Here is a 12,405-nt window from a genome sequence, read left to right on the forward strand (position 1 = left end):
CTAAACTGCAAATTTTAGCAACATATGACACTTTGATTGATGAACTTAGCTTTTTCAGAAGGTTGTGCTAGGAAGACTTAGACTGCCAAGAACTAACATGAACTCGTCACCATGACAGTGTCTTTGTAACTCTCTACCTGAACTAACATCAGGCATTACTTTGTGCATCCCTGCCATTCCATCAACACCCTCACACAAGGCAAGCATGACAGAGAAGTATACAGAATTCACTTCAGCTAATGAGGGGAGTGAGGATTTCTGACTACTCAGTTATTTAAGGGGGGGTAACTAAGATGCCATAAACAAGAAGAACACATGATTCTGCTTCAAAAGCAGAGAAGTATGGTCACCAACCCCAATCCTTAGGTTGTGCTGAATTTTGGTCAAAACTTAGCTAAATGTCTTGTAGAAAATTTGTGGCACAGGCAAAACCTGAACGCATCTTTCCCAACTGTAAGCTAATTCTCTAATTAATGGGCCAGACTTTTCTTATTCCCTGAGGCACCACAGAACAAGTAGAAATAATATATAGCTGCCTAAGAAAAATGTTGCATACCAGAGATTCCTACATTGCCTAATTAGGGTTGCTTTATTATGCCTTTTCTCTGCCATGGCAGGGCAAACTGAATACAGAAGCAAGTATAAAATCCCTAATCTGTGATACTGTCCTCTATGGGTCTGCATACTGTAAAGAACCAGAATATCCTTTCAAGATATAAAATAACTATAATAAAATGCTTAAGATGGTGCACCTTTCATTGGGTCCATAATTTACTACAAGATGTAGCTTAACAGAAGGCTCAGAATGATGTTTCTATCTGTTAGCAGCTGAAGTGAGCAATCCTCATGAAGACGATTCACAAAGAAAAGTCAGTTTGAATGGTCTTTTCCAGCATTAGTTTCTAAATTTGAAACTGATTTAATGATTTATAGTATGCACAACAGTTTTATGTCAGCCATGTCAGGTCGCTGGAATATCAAGATTAACAAAATGTGTGCATCTGATAATCTCTGCAGATAAAAAAAAAAAATCAAGCTTTAGATACATTTTATCTAAAAGAAAATGGGAAAAATCACATCAGCAAGTTTTAAGGTAAGCTCTTGCAGCATTGCAAGAGTTAATATGAAAAATTCTGTTTGCAAAATACCAAACGTAAGAAGGTAAATATTTCAGTTTAAGCTCTGGTGCTGCTGGTATCTTCTTATGAGTTTTCTCTCTCTCTTTGTGTTGGGGCAGGACTGATTTATTTTTTCACCCTTAAGTCCATGTTCCTTAATTGCCTTGTTCTGTAGAAGACTCTACAACAGAAACATCCTTTCACGAATCCATTTAAATTCCTCATGTACATTCTCTCACATCTCAAACTTCAAAACTATTTTCTTTAGCAGTCACCAGAAAGCACTATACAGATTCCTCATGATCCCAAACTACAGCACAAGAAGTTCCATGAGCTCAACCTGAGCTGAGAATCCATTTAGTCATGCCCTGCATATTCTCATCCCACCTCTACCTATTCTTTTACTGCTTTCTTCTTACACTTCCATTTCAAATTACTACTCCTTTCCACTGTGACATACTCTGCGTCTCATCAACCCCTTAAAGTACACTAGCAAAACATAAGTCACAGGTAAATGTTCTTCTGTATCTAATCCAAATTTTTCCTGTAATAAAATAATTACTATCTCATACAATTAACTGATTCATGCTTCATCTTATTTTAGTATAGGATTTCTGAGTTTAACTACATTTATAACCGCTGTCCATCATCATCAAAGGAATCAAGTTAGTGGACCAATATAGTGTATATATGTCTCTATCTTGTAAATTATTCAGCTTTCAGCTGAACTTCTCGAGTTTCCTTTGAAGAGTGGGGCCTATGATTAGTAGCAGAGTATACTCTGCTAGTAAAGTAAAAGTATTCTGGTGTTCTTTTGATATGCAGGAAAATCATAACACAGTTGTGTCCTGTGATATTAGCTCATAAAGGTCTGTGACAAATGGCCCTCCAACAGCTGCTCAGCATAGAATCTGATACCAGACTTCTGAATTTCTGGACAATGTATAGATTTTTCCAAATAAAAATTCAGCAGAAGAAAAATGATTCAAGAAAGAACCCCTGTGATGAATACCAAGGGAATACCATCTATTTTTCCTATACTCCACATATATGGAATGCAAATATATCCAGCATTTTAAACAAGTTTGTAAGCAATGCTTAAGAAAAAATGCATTCCTCAAAACTAAAATGGATTTTATCATTCCTAGCCTCTGAATTCACTTCATCCACATTTTGTACACTTACACATTCAATTTATATGCTCGTTTTTCATGCCAGCATAAGAGAACTACTGTGACTGCCTGGAGATAGTAGGATGACCATAGGGCAAGTCACACTTTATGAATAAATATAAACACAGTGAAAGAAATAGCAAGTTTTCCAACCTATCCACCTGCACATCTAACTCAACTGTTACTGTTTAATGAAATAAAATTTCCTATTTATTTAAAATTAATTAGTACAACCTTTTTATTTCACAGTAAAAAGAATTCTAGTGCATTCAGGTCCAAAAGGATTGAGGCAGTCACTCTTGTTCTTTGTAACTTCAGCAGCAAGAATAATATATGCATCATCTAATTTAACTGCAAATGACTCTTTTAGCATGAATTGTCTGTTTAAAGATAATGCACAGCAGAATTCTTAACTGCATCCCAGAAGTCATGCAGCACCAGGCAGATAAGATCACAGTGGTTACCAGGGGTGGCAAATGGGAAAAGCACTACAGGAAATGAACTCTTGTCAATAATCTCAAGAGAGTGCTATATTTAGGTCAATTGTACCTGAAATCGTTTGGTGGGGTAATTGCTCTTTGGTACAGACTCTGCTCTCTGAGCCTGTCAGAGTGCTTGTAGGTCCTCTGGATAGAATTCACCAATTTTCTTCCAGACTCATTTTCTAAAAATAAAAACAAACAAACAAACAAAAAGTTTAATGAAGGACAGCAAGCTTACCAGAACACAAAAAATCACTCACATGTTATTTCAGATTTCAAAAATATGCTTTCAATGAATCCATTTAATATAAAAACATGTTTCAATAAACAACTGATTGCCTCAATCTTCTAGAACAGAAATTTATTCAATTATTCAGATTTTTTTATTTGGCCCTCCAAAGACTTCCCAGATCTACTGAATACCTACAGCAATTTGGAGCGCTTTTGTGATCAGTTAACAGTCAATGCAAAATCAGAATTGTTCTTAAAGCTTATGGTGCATCCCAGTACAACACTATTGTAGCTTTAATTCAGGTTGAGTCCTCATCTGAAAATATGGCTTATTGTTTCATAATTTAGGATGTTTCATTCATGTGTACTGAGGAATGTGGTAAACTCAGTTTTAGGAATCCAATCTAATGAGACAAATATTGACCTTTTTCATCAGTTAGCTGGATTAATATAGATACCAGAAAACAGCACCTAGTCATTCTGTCTTATGATTTCTTAGAAGAAATATTTTGCTTTGATATCACAGTCTCCAGCAGAATTATTCCTTCTTTACATTAAAGAGTAAGTATTAACTAGAGGAATTTTAAAGTAAGGAAAAGCCTCCTTTATCAGCTATTCAGCATGCATTTACCTTCTACAGACAGATACAGCATCATATCTGTATTCACTACTTAGTGCTTTTGATTAGTGTATATTGTGATTAAAGAAAATGTCGTGATGCAACTACACTGCTGAAGAATGTACATGTACTTTTTATTTTAAAAAATATTACAAAGGGAATAAGATACACTACTGAAAGCTACAGTAGGTGCAGCAGTTAGTTTAGCTATTGTTTCTTGGGAAGAACTTCAAATTCAAAGATACTCATTAAACAGAGTTGATGGCAATAACAGACGAAGTGTTAATGGGGCAGCAGTGGAGTGTGTCAGGAAAATGAAGAGACCCTGAGGGGCTCACCATGCTGTTTATGCTCAGCTAAATTCAGCAGCATTACCATAAATCCTCTAAAAGATACTGTACTCAACTCCTTATTTGCTGCTTTTCAGGCAAGGTAAAATTCTATGAGTTTAGAAGATAGTACTACTCCTTTCTATTAAACAAACTTTGCATATAAATGCACTAAATATTTACATGCAATTACTATTAATTTTTTTTACAGTTTTACAAAAAAAAAAAGACAGGGTCTTTTAATCTTCAAAATAATGTGGGAATCTATAAGAAAATTTCTGAAATCATACCCAAGAACAGAGCCTTTAAACGAAACAATCATTTCTCTCATAAAATTCTTTCATAATTTAAAGACCAAGTTTCAATATTAATTTCTCAAATGCATAATTCAACTAGATAAAATAAAATTATGCATCAACCAAATAACTTTTCTTGAGAGTTCAAAATTCTTGATTTCTAGTTAGTTGTTGGTGTTTTTTTTTTATTTAAGTGGCATTCTGAGGGAGTAAATTAATCTTAGGAAATATACATAAACCATTCATTCAAAAAATGTACTGATTGAAAAGAACTATGTTATAAACACTTCTGCATGCATCCTCATGGTGACCTTATTGTGCCTTTGATCTTAGAACAAAACTTTACCTATGTAAGCATTGGTGGATTTATTGTTAAGGAGAAAACAGCTGAAACACGCTGTGTACCTTCAACTATAAACACAAATTCATGTAAGAAATCATTATCTACAGAAGAAAGGTCACAGCAAAACCATGAAAGGCTCCATGGAGTCCCCAGCAGCACCACAGACATGTTCTCGCCATGCCCCAACACCCTGCTCAGCTTGAGACGTGTCCAAAGACCAAAATGAGGAGTGAAGTTTTTTCCCAGTCTTCTCCCAACACTGGCATTTTGAGGTCTACCTACAACTTCTAATTATTGGAAACAATGATAACGGATCTAAAAACTGGTTGTTGAAGGACAAGGCCTTGGGATCTGACAAACTGGTTTCCACTATGTACTCTTGACCCTCCACTTCAAAGCCAAAGATCTGATATCCAAGAGCGGTCATGTGTTTTTGAGGATTACCGTTTTGCATATATATAAATCTCCACACAGGGAATACCATTCAGAGCCTGCCTCAACACAAAATGCTTGGTAAATGCAAAGACAGCCATAGGTGACTTGCCTGCCACTGAGAATACTGAAAAATAAAGCCTCCATAGTTATCTACTCCTATTCTACTAATGATAATACTACTTCGTTCCAGGAACCCAAAAAACCATTCAGTTACCCTTGCAAAACAAGAAATAAGGTACTTGTAAGATGCTGAAGTTTGGATTCTCCTTAACACCCAAATAAAGCACATTTAAAATCCAGCTTAAATGTCACCGGCTCTGAGATGCCCTAAGTGATGCACTTTGCAAGTGAATGGCAAAAACAGCTGGAATGGATACTTTATCCTTATAAGCAGTGGATATTTTAGTAGCAGACAAGAAAATTCTCACAAAAAAGGTTACATTCTGACTGATGCTGAGAACCGGCAATTCCCAGAAAGGTCACCAAGAGCCCCCAGTTCTTATTATTCCTGAAGGTATGGGAAAAAATCTGAACCACTAAAGTAAAATCACAGGAAAGTGTCCAGCTCTCATGCAAATACTGCCTGCCTTTACGAGGTTGTATACTTCCTCTAGTGCACTTCAACACTGGTGGTCACTTGATTTATTTCTGGCAATAATTCGCTTTAGTGGGTTTTTGGGTTTTTTTAAGGCAAGATGAAACAATTACAACTACTTCAAATACTTTGATAAAGTTTTAAAAAATTACTTAAATATTTTATCTCATATTCAGATTTATGAGGTTATTTGTGATCATCAACAGATTTGGGCAATTAAAGTTTTACATTAATTTAAAGGCACTAAAGTCATGCTTCTGATTATTCAGAATAAAGTGTACAAATAAAAAATACATGGGCCTAGTCCCACTACTGCTGACATTAGATAGACATCTGTCTCACTTTTCAGTGGAAATAACACTAAAGTCCAACCTCTAGAACAAACATTAGGTCAAAGGTCAAGAAATATAAATATAAAATATTAAATCACAACCATTAAGTGAATAGCAAACAAAGTCTTTTTTTCAATCAGAGTATGAAGTTCTCAATAATCTGTGAAAACAAAGAAATTAAGGTGAAAAAATGTTTTTTTCCGTCATTATGTTCGGTGTATTACTTTCTTCCATCAACAACACACTTGAGACTATAAAGTAAAAGCACTTGTGAGATTTTACATTAACTTTCATGTTGATCTACCAATAGACAGTCATAGTGCCAACCTGCTTTGAAATAAATGTTTCCTAAACTTAAAAAACTCTCTCCAAAAATAAAAAAGGATGATTAAGAAAAAATGATCCGGCATAAAAATACAGAAGCATGGATGTCCTTCTTCAAGGAAAAAGATATCCAAAGTTGACATCTGGTGCTCTTGGAAACTTTCTGAATACCACCACTGAAAGCAGGCAGTCAGTGAGCATCCCTGTTAATACTGGATGCCAGGTTTCTAATGTGAAGTGTAGCTTAGGCTGGATTAATGGTTCAAAGGATCAGTTGCTGCCAAACAAGGATTTAAAACTAATGAGGAAAATACACAACGGGCAGTGAGGGGACCTTTTGGAAAAGCTGTGTGCATCCCTTACATGGTAGATAAACAGTTATCCCCTGAGTGAGGCCCACTGGAAAAGTGTGAAACAGTGCACAGTGTACCTGAGTGAAAGAGCAGAGGGCTCCCCCGACTGCAGAAGGTAACGAGGGTGGTGGAAACACAAAGTGCTTGCAGTGTTACTGGCTCTTGAAGCGAACAGTGTGTTCACTTCCAGGACAATATGGAATTGGAAAATTGTCTTTAAGCGGGAGGATGGCACACAGGACTGCACCTTAAAACCACACTACAAAGCAAATAACCATAGGAGATTACATTAAAAGCTGTTGATCTGTGGGCATTTCCAAGGTCAATGTTTGGGTGGGCAGATTTTACCTTCTCAAAACTGATACGCAGAGAGCCAGAGCAGAAGAAAATCAGGGGACAAGTAATCAGAACAATTTGCCAATGATTAAGTGTAGGGTAGAGAACTGATTTGCCTTTCCAGATCTTTCCTGCTGTTTTCTGAAGCAAACCAGAAGCAGCAATGGCATCTTAAGGAAAAAAAAAAAAAACACAACTAGTGAAATGGAAGTGTAAAACAAATAATATTAACCTAGAGAATACAGACCTACACACTGCAGACTATGAACTACATACAGAAAAAGTTATTAGCAGATTTAGTTTTACCCTCCTACACAGACAACTATTGGAGAAGTTGTCTGAATGCAGCAAAGCATTGTGTGGCAGATTTTGGGCAGGGCTGCTTGCACAGTCGATCATGCCCCAGTGTCAGATCTACCTAATGACTGCAGGTGAAAGCGCCAAGCATCTACTGACTCTTCTGTGGGCTAAGGCCTATTTCTGCCATCTGTTGCCACAAGTTAAATTTTTATTCTCTCTCCTTTAATCCCTAACTGAAATCACTTTGCAGCAAGATTATCTTTTGAACAATAAAGTAAAAGTGCAATATTGTAACATAAAGAAGCAGAGAATTAGCCTTTTCAGTACACCAAAATGAAAGATACAGAAACTACTCCAGAAAACTGTATTTGCATATTGGATTCATTTCCAGTGTCTCGGTTTGATGGTGACTTAAAAGAACCTATGTTGTACCTGAAACATGTTTAAAAAATTTTGACACATCTTAAGCCTAATGAGCAAAGATGCAGATATATTAGAGAGAGACTGATCAGTACATAGCTACCTATCTTTGCCTTCCAGCACCCATCTACATACACATGGGCAAGGAGGAAGGCTACACAGAAGCCTTGCTCCTATTTTGCCATATCAAACAAGCCTGATAAAGCAATGGTATTTTTATACATCACTCTGCTGAAATTTGCTTTACCATTTCCAGGACAGAAAAGAAACATGTATGGGGAGATTCTTTCACTGTCATACTCTGTCACCCCAACAGCTGTCACTTGGAAGCTGCAAGTTCTTATGTCGCTTGGCCAGTTCAAATTGATATACTTAAAACTGACTCCTCTTTTCTTTATAATAGTAATTTCTATGAAGATACTTAACACTACAATTCTCAGGAGCAACAGATAAACTATGTGTAACTGAATTAAATGCAAAAGAAAATCTGTGCTATACTGATTTTTGTAGCAGATACATAAGAAATGTTCTTCTCAGCATTTTTGTAGCACATCATACAAGCTAATGCTAAAATACCATTCTGAACTTGAAAATTACCATTATGTATACTTAGTTGCAATGATTTACATCACAGAAAGTACTGTTGTGAATAAACTTACTGTGACTTTGTACAGTACTCACAAAGATTTGCCTGAAATGCAAATCATTTCTATTTTAGTAACATGTGACAAGAAATAGAAATCCAGAAAATGTTTACAAACTGGACTATATTTAGGATTATACTTACAGGCTGATACATCTCAAAGGAAAACTAGGATTTACTGTGAGTTATTAATTGCACTTCAATTACTTTTTTGTTACAAATACTAACTAATCAAAGACTAAAACTTTACATGACTGTTCACACACCAAGAATAATTGTTCTTAAGTGTAAACAGAAAGGATAACTGTCCTGTAAGGCTGACATTTGTCTGCACAAACAATTGGAAAATACTGGAGAAAAATGAATATGCTTCTACTAATTGAATTTCTTTGCAAATTATTTGTGATCAGATTAGAGCATTAAATTAATCCCAAAATGCATTTATAGTCAAATCTAACCATGGATATTACTCTCACATGTTAAAGCATAGTCTGAATTTATGGTTTCAATCTCTCAGATGACCTTAGCTCAGAAACCCTCTCTTCTTTCCCCCTTACATTCACTAGTACTGTCAGGTAAGAGAACAGTAACTGTGTCACTAATTAAAGCAGTGCCTCAGGTGCAAAGGTGGGGTATCCCACTGGAGACAGACAAAGCAAGTTACAGAACATAAATACAACACAGAACCTCCAATAGCAAACAGACAATAAATGAAAATATGCTTATGAACACGTGCATTAAGGAGGATAAAACCTTGGTGTCCTCTGATGCTGGTATAGGAGACACCAAATGGGTCATGGAATATTTGTAGGGCAAGTTCCTACAACAGACCGACTTCCAATAGAGTGAAAAGCAGGAAACTAAGGTGGGCTGAGGTATCAGCTACAGTGGGACCTGCATATCAAAGAGCTGTACTAGCATAGTAATAGAGTGAATGCAAAGCATTCATGAATGGAAGATAATCCGCAGATACACCAACAGGTGTACAACTTTTCCCCAAAGATACAAAAACTATATCATTATTGAGATACATTTAGAATTTGTTATCTAATACATTATAGCATGTTTTACCCCTTTACTGACAAATTTGTATCAAAAGAGAAATCAAAAATTCTTGAGCATTTTTGTAGCACTGAGCATAGCCAGTAGACTAGGTTTTGAATAAGCAATTTATGGATTAACAGATATTGCAACATAAGCCTAAATTCTATTTAGATGCAAAAAATTTTTAAGGGCATAACAAATAGAGGTGTTAGCTTAAAAGAAAATGTAACAAAAAACCACAGGAATCCTAACATTTATAAATGGTAGGAGGAAACTCCTGCCCTTTTATCATCCCCCCTGAATTACAGAACTTCTCACACCCATTGCATTGTCCAAGAATTCCAGGCTTCTCATTGGAAACAAGCAAATGTTGATGATTGTGCTGGATAGAAAATCATAAAAGATAGCAGATAGGAGGAGATAACGGAGCAGGTAATGCAACATACTGCGTGGTGTCAGAGAAAACAACAGCTTTTTCAATGGGCACAGAAGATGCAGATCAGGTGAGAAACTCTTCCCTTTTTCAGTAAAATTGTTTAAGATTTATAGAAAGAGACAGTGAGAGAGAAAAATACTTTGAAATAGTCAATGGTCTCATGCAATAGGCCGAGCCATGGGTGAGCCACAGTCAGCTCCCTCTGACATTCCAAAAGGTCATCTCACAATGAAGACTCTGGAAATAAAGCATGAGACTGGGACCCTCTCTCCCCTAGGTGTGAAGGATAGAAGGGAATGTAAGAGACATGAGAAATTAGGAGTCAATGTTGAGATGATGAAGCCCACATCTGGATTGCCAAGCATAAACAAGCCAGGAGAGATGAGGGAAAGAGAACAAGATGTCTTAGGGATAGGTCACTGAGGCAAATGGGAGAAGTCAGAGGAAAATATGGCAGAAAAACATAAATGCATGTCAGAGAAAATTAAATCAGATCTTAACTTTCTTGTTGAGAAAGATAGAGATGTGGAAAAAGTAAAAATTAAAATGGGGTGAGAGAAAGATTTATTAAAATAAACTGAAGTTTTTCAAGTTCAGAGGTGATGGCAAGAAGGTCATAGGAATACCAGCTGAACATTTTCCATGACTGGCAATATATTAATTTCTACATTAAACCCTTAAGGTGATTCTTAACTGTACAGTTGCTGTGTTAGACGCCAGTATTTTCCAAAACCAGTCTGCATAATGCAATATTTGGTCACTGTAGCCAGTATATCCCAGACCATCACCATAATTAATGGTATCAAGCAGCTTTTTCCTTCACTCAGCAAGGTTCAAAAGCTGTCCACTGCCGTATTTCACTGTTCTAGTCCACTGCCTATTGTTTTCATTTCTTTCTTCAGAGTCCATTGTTTTGCAACAGATTTGAAAAATAGTTAGGAATCTCCAGGGTTTTCTCACCATGTTCTTCTATGATCCAGGTCTCATTCCCACAAAGCAAATAATTTTCTACGTCCAGGTCCTGACTAAGGACATAGAGGTTTAAAACCTGCCCTTTTTCTACTCAAAGTCCAAAGCAGTTTTGGGTTGTTTTGTTACAGATACTGAAATCCAAAAGTAGATTCATTCCCCTCTTGGGGCTGAGCTGTCACTCAAATCACAATAGAAGAGCAACAAACTGGGAGCAGAACTGTGCCACAAGAGGCTGCCACAATGCACATGGATGGGTCCCTAACATTCCTGCAAGAGAAGATCCAGCCAGGGCTCTGGTACCTGGCTGCACCTCAGCTTTCCAGTGATAATGAGGAGATGAAACAATGAACTACAGACTTCTGTCTCCAAGCCTTGAGCCTTAAACCTAGGTTATTTTCGTGGCTTCAGAGGACAAGAAGTGACTCTCTAACACCCAAATTCTTAAAAGACTTACACTTCCAAGAAATTTTGAGGTTCTGAACTGAAACATTTTAAGTGATTCCCTAAGGAACACTTAAGATTAGGAGCAGTATTTAACAGTATTTCCTAATATACTTCGAGTACTGACTCAAAGTATATTAGGAAATCTCTTACATATGACAAAACCCAAGATATATTTACAACAGGCTTCATCTTGTTCCCATTTAAGACTACAAAAACACACTATTTTTAGTACATGACAGCAGCTTAACATCCATGAACTTAGGTAGACACTTAGACACCCAGACACTTAGACAGTATCCCCTTGTGCTACCCAACTACTTGAGGAGTATAGCATAAATTAAAACAACTGTCAGCAGTTTAGATTGATTACCCTCTTGTTGCTATTCATTAGCGTTGATACAGAGTTCAGGTACTGAAATGAGGATAAGTTAGGCCCTAAAACAACTGGCAATTTAACATCATCAGCTTAGACCTCAGATTTTCTTCTGTGTATTTTAAATAATCAACACTACTCTGGGTCAAAAATTTATATTATAACAGAAACTCGAAGGATTTCTCATCCAACTTTTCTTACAGTTAACCAATAAACCTAATTTAAAAACCTGAAACCTTCAGACATTCAATTGCTCAGGACTTTCAATAATACCAGTTGCAAGGAGGAAAGACCTTTGACTTGACATGATGGAGAAGCCTCAAGACATATGAAAACCTAAGTGCAGATAGTTTGGCTTGCTAGGCAGACAGTACATCTGAGTCACAGCAGCCATGCATATTCACATGCAGTCAGTGACAGCACAAGCAGCTGTGATTGAAAAATGTCAACAGAATTCCAAAAATGTTTGTGTTTTTCTTTCTTGGGAAAGTAAAAGTACAGTAACAACCTAGAGGTATTCGTCCTGATTGTGCTACAGGAGAAAGGAAAAGCACCAGGGGCTCAGAAAGGAACATGGTGAATATGAGACAGGCACAAACTGTCAGATGGAGAGGAAAATGCAAGAGTACTAAGGCAGAGGGAAGAAAAGATTATGCATATCATGGCATATGTTACCTATAATGCAAAATTTCAGTATGCAATTCTTATTTACAACACATAAAACACCCTTCATTGAAATCTGTGAACTTGTCAATACAGAAGTCATTAATGTTTTCTTCCTAAAGAACTGATTTACAAATGACAATAC

The 12,405-nt window shown here is 36.5% G+C and overlaps 1 protein-coding gene across 15 annotated transcripts in view; it reads right to left on the reverse strand.

Annotated features, from left to right (window-relative positions):
* Positions 1–12,405, reverse strand: part of MYT1L (myelin transcription factor 1 like) — a 300,554-nt gene that overhangs the window by 217,316 nt on the left and 70,833 nt on the right. For all 15 annotated transcript variants that reach the window (XM_064707653.1, XM_064707662.1, XM_064707654.1 and 12 more), the window contains exon 2: positions 2,840–2,954. The gene's annotated coding sequence lies outside the window, so the exon portion shown is untranslated. The remainder of the gene's footprint in view (positions 1–2,839; positions 2,955–12,405) is intronic.

Source organism: Zonotrichia leucophrys, chromosome 3 (genome assembly GCF_028769735.1).
Source record: "Zonotrichia leucophrys gambelii isolate GWCS_2022_RI chromosome 3, RI_Zleu_2.0, whole genome shotgun sequence".
Classification (NCBI taxonomy): Eukaryota; Metazoa; Chordata; class Aves; order Passeriformes; family Passerellidae; genus Zonotrichia; species Zonotrichia leucophrys.